The following is a 5,357-nucleotide window of genomic DNA, read 5'->3' as shown; positions in this document are numbered from 1 at the left end:
GGGGTGTTTGTGGTTTTTGAATCCTTACTGGAATTAGGTTAACAGGCTGCTGCCACAGCGCCAAGGCCGTGGGTTTGAGGAATTTGATCAACTTGCTGAAAGCCAGTGATACAAAATTGCAGCCACACGCAGCTGTGGCTTTGTCCTGTGTGGTGATGTAAAACCAAGGAGTCTGTCTGGAGCCTGGGCACACAGGGCGAGGGGTTCACCCTGCTGAGAGGACAGGGCACAGCTCTGCCTGGGCAGCAACTGCCTCAGCCCATGGAGCTGCCACTCTGGACATGGAATGTAAAAAATGTTGTGGAAAAAGCTTTACAGCCTCATCGTGGGGGGCAGCATGTGTGTGTGTGTGTCTGTGTCTGTGTGTCTCTGTGTGTGTCTGTGTGTCACTGAGACCTGCAGTGCCACATTTTCCCTGGAATCCATCACTGACCCTTCCAAGTACCAGGGAGCTGCACCTTCCCCCTGCAGCCAGGAGCACCTTGCCATGGGCTCTGCCCTGCTCCTTGTCCCACAGCTCTCCCGTTGCCTCTCGGGTCTGGTGGGAATGACATTGTCCCAGGATCTGGCACTGAGTCCCTGCAGATCATATTTGTTCCCTGCAGATCATATTTGTTCCCTGCATCAAGTGATGCTCTGGTACTTACTGAAAGCATCAGCTAGTCCAGGCTGGCAGGTGTCGGTGTTCAGTCTGTTTTGTTATATTGAGTACCTGCATGATTTGCCAGAAAGCTGGAATATTTTCTCACCAATGTGAGTGTGCAAGGAGCTCTTTCTGCTCAGCACTCTGGTTTCTCCTCAAGACCTGCTCCATTTGGTGGGTGTTTGTTCACCTGAGTTGAAATAACTCAGAGATGAGAGCTGGGTGAAGCTGAGCTGCTGCTGGAGCAGGTGAGGTGTGGAGCTGCCTCACTGCACATCTGGGGACAGTGGGACAAACCCATGGCTGTGCTGGGCCAGCCAAGCCCCATGTGGGGCACAGGAGCTCCTGGGTGGCTCCTGTGCCTGAGCAGCTCTCGAGCTGTCACAGCCTCTGTGCCTGGAGAGGTTCCTGGGACACTGGAGTCCCTGCAGGGGAGGAGCAGAGCAGGGAGGTGCTGAGGTGCACAGAGGGGTGAGGTCTCTCCCAGCCCCCATGGTGGCACCTTTGCTGCATTTGGGGATCCACATTTACTCGTGAGCACTTTAGAGGTGGGATTTTCCAATAGAACCCTGGTTTGTGGCTAACCCTCCCCTCTCCCCTGCCTGGGGAGCTGTGGGGAAATGGCAATCCCTTCCGCTCCAGCCAGGGTTAAAAGCCAGCCAAGGCTCAGGCAGTGGCAGTGGAGAAGAGGTGGGTTTTAGCTGCAGAAGAATTCGGGTGGGAGCTTGGGCAAATGTCAGAGCAGAGGCGCAGAGAGGAGGGGTTTGGGGGAGCACTGGGCTGGGTCATCCCACCACCCTCCCTGCTCTGGGGTGGTCTCTGACATCAGAGGGGTCAAGTTCACTTTATGTACAATGAAAGACTCCAGGGAGACCTTGTAAGCACCTTCCAGATTGTAAAGGGGCTCAGAGGGAGCTGGAGAGGGAGTGTGGACAAGGGAAAGTGGCATGTTCTGAGTTTTGATTTTGTGATCTATAAATTGTAATCCTCGGAAGTCTCTGTTTCAGCACTTACTTGCTTCAGGCTTTTGGGACTGCTGGCACCTGCTCAAGCCTTGCAGGTATTTCTGCAGCTCATAAAATACTGTCTGCTGAAGAAATGTACTGCAATTAAACAGCTTAACAAAATCCTGTGCCTCTCCAGTGTCGGGAGCAGAAGCGTGAAATTAATGCATCAAACAGCTCGAAACATATGGGAGCCTTTAGTGTTGGTATTAGAGCTGAAATTCAGGGTAGGCATGAGATGATCCTCCCCCCAGCGAGGACAGTGCTTTGACTTGTGGGGCTGCAAAGGACAAAGCCCTGCATGTCCTGCCGATGGCCAGGGCAGGTGAGCACAGGGAATTTGTGAACATCCAGCTCCAATTTAAACTCAAACATCCTGTATGGTTGTTCTCAATGTGACTGACAATACATTTAAACGTTCCTAAAGCCTTTAGTAAAGTATTTCTGGATACAAAAGTCCTTCACCTGCTCCCCCACTGCCAGCCCAGCCAGGAGCAGGGCAGAGCCTCCCCACAGAGAAATAACCACTGCCTGGGCAGAAGCCACATTTCAGCAGAAATTTTGCAAGCTGAAGTTTTTCAGAGCTTAACTGCTCTGAATCTGCAAATATTTGCAGTCCTGTCTCATTTGTGGTCCCCTATTTTTTTAAGAAAATGTCAAGGCAGAGAAAAGGCCTGTCTGTCTGAGATGTGGGAGACTGAAGCAGGGGAGAGGCAGAGGCTGTTTAAGGACAGTGGCTCCATGTGGGTCACCTTCATCCCCACATCCCCCTCAGCACCAGGGTCATCCTGGGGCCATTGTGCCCTGGGAGCAGAGTAGGAATTGGCCTCAGCCAGGGGTGGTTCTGTGCTCTGCACCTGAGCATGGGGAGCTTTACCTGCTGAGGGAGAAGGAGACCTTCGAGGAATGAGCAGTGGCTGGAGAGATGCTGTGACACACCCCAGACAGGGAGGGAGCTTGGGGGAGCCCTTCCCTTCAGCCACTGCTGGTTCCTCATGTGTATTTGTAACATTCAGGCCAAAACAAACAATAAAACTTGAAATTCAATTTCTCAGCTCCTATGAAAAAGAGAAAACTCCCAGTCCCAGTGATGGGAGGACAGTAACTCACTGCTAAAGAGCTGCCACTCCAAGGGAACACCAGAGGAACCCTCCAGAGCAAGCTGGGTGGCATCTCACAGCAGGGCTCACTCCCACTACTGCTCCACACGAGTCTCTCCAGGCAGAGCCAGAAGGGAGGGAGGTCTGGAGGCATTTAACAGGTTTCCCTGGTCTATGGAAAACACCTGGACACTGAGATTGACTGATGGATTGATTGATTGATTAATTGATTGATTTGTGGGCACTGGGCCCATGTGGCAGTAGCCCTGTGCTCAGGAGTCAGTGGGTAGGAGGTGGATTTGTGGGGCACAGATGGTGTGGGGAGCCTGGAAGCAGCTCTGCACCCCCTGTGCTTCTGGAAAATCCTCATGTGAGGGGAAAAATGCAGGTCTGTGTTTCCCTGCAGTTCTGGCTTTGGGTGTGAGAGCAGAGCCCCACGGTGTGGTTTGGGCTGATGGAGCTCAAGCTCTGGTTTGCATCATTCCAGGCAAGAAAAGCAATCAGCCTTCTCCTTTGCAGTTTGCTTCCAAAAACAGCTGTTTTTTGGATACTTCTCCGATGAATTGATGCAGACCTGATTTATTGGAATGGATGGCATTCCTGTTATTTACCTTGGTGGTAACAAACAGCCATGGAGAAGTTGTTGATCCTGAGTATAACTCAGTAAGAACCTGATCCTGGGGTGGAGGACAATTGCCTTAAACAGAAACTCTTGAGGGTTTTATTAGGCAGTCAATTCTTTAAAAAAAATGTGATTTTAGATACCTATAACTAATAAACCTCAAAATTCAGTGGCTGCAGGCGAGAAAAACATAAACCAAAGGCAGAGTGAGGTGGCTGTATAAACACTACAATAAAACTTGCTTAAAAGCCCCAGAGAGAAAAATTTAGAGCTGAAAAAGCAAGTATTCATGAAGTGCTGGTGTGTTTCGGTGGAAACTTCCTGAGACCTGCAGCAGCTGCTGCTTTAGGGCAGAGCTAAGGAAAGCTCTTATGGCTGTGTGTTCTTCGATAAAAAGTGAGGTTAATTATGTTTATTTAAATATAATTTGAGCTTTTAATTACTTTTTAACTCCCTTTCTTCAGCCAAATCACCAAAAAATCACCCTCTCCACAGTGAGGGTTTTGTGGATTGTTGCCTGATTTCAGGATCTCCAGCAGCCCCAGGGCACAGGGCTCATCCATGGTGCTTCCCCACAGGAGTAGCTAATTGATGTTCTTACATGTCCATAAATAAATAGAGTAAATGGATGGCAGGGGTTTGGAGGAGATCCCACCACACCCTGTAAACCAGATCATGAAGTGCCACATCAACTGGTTTTTTGAACACTTCACAGTTCAAAAACACTTGGAGCAGGGCTGGGGACACTGAAGGAGCTGGCAGAGCTGGGACTTTCTGGGATTCAGGCAGAAGCTCCAGGAAAAGCTCTCTCTGTAGCAGTCTGGCGTGGATTTTTGCTGAGAGCAGCCCAAACAAGGGGAGCACAGTAAATGCCATTCCTGGGTGAGGGGCTGGGTTCCTGCCCAAATGTGCTGCCTCTGGATTCCCCATCTGCCAGTGGCAGCCTGAGCAGGCTGTGGGCAGCACTGAACACCGAGGGGCTCATTGTCCCAGGCCACAGCCAGCCCTTGGAAAATACCATTTCTCAGAGCCCCAGGATGACCAGCAGCTCCCTGTTCCACCCAAACACATCTGCTTTGGGTTCTTGGATTTATCCCTTTGTCACTGCCACAGTGCTGGTGCTTTGCCAACCCATTGTCTTGGTTGCAAACAGATGGTCTGGGCTAGTAATGGGATGGGCTTCAAAACCAGCCCAAAATGCTTCATGTCAACCTGCTGGCCACATGCCTGTGTGGACATCTGAGCCTCTGCCCTGTCCCCTGGGTGGTGGCTGGGGACATGGGGACATGGGGACGTGGGGACATGGAACCTGGGGACATGGCACAGGATGGCTGGGCACAGGCTGATGCCAGCAGCCCCATCCCTGCTCCCATCTTGTATCCCCAAGCAGGCAAACCCCACAGTTGAGATCCATGAGCTCACCAGCCCCTGCTAGAGCTGTTTTATTGCTCAGCCTCTGGCAATTCAGCAGGCTGGTTTGCCTCAGCCTGGAGTTTGTTCTCAAACTAAGCCAAGTCAAGAACCAAAGGTGAGCCCAGAACTTAATCCTGATGGAATGTTTAATCCTCCTTGGACGAGGATCAGGAGATTAATGCTCACCTTCATGGCAGCCTCTCCAAGTGACATTTTGATGCCTAAGCCACCAAAAAGAGCAGCTTCTGCAGGGAAGGTGAGTGCAATATTTTTTTCAAAATTGGTCAAAACTCAGCTTTAGGGTTTTGCAGATGCACATGATAATTCCAAATTTGTCCTGATTTTGAAAAAAACAGTGACTTTTTTCTCCAGGCAAGCACATTTGTAGGAAACCCCTTGAATAAGCCTGGCTTTCTGTTGGTGAAAGATCCTGGGGCAAAATTCCTGATGCTGTAATAGACATTCTTCCCTGAATCCTCTGTGCTTTGCCATGAAGAGTAATAACTACAGTCTCCATCTCCAGGTTGTTCCCTCTTTAATCACATCTAGTGGTGCTGGAGCCTGACCAGCATCCC

The sequence above is a fragment of the Lichenostomus cassidix genome, chromosome 12 (assembly GCF_008360975.1).
Source record: "Lichenostomus cassidix isolate B80296 chromosome 12, HeHo_3.0, whole genome shotgun sequence".
Lineage (NCBI taxonomy): Eukaryota > Metazoa > Chordata > Aves > Passeriformes > Meliphagidae > Lichenostomus > Lichenostomus cassidix.
Note: the sequence above shows the minus strand (reverse complement) of the source record.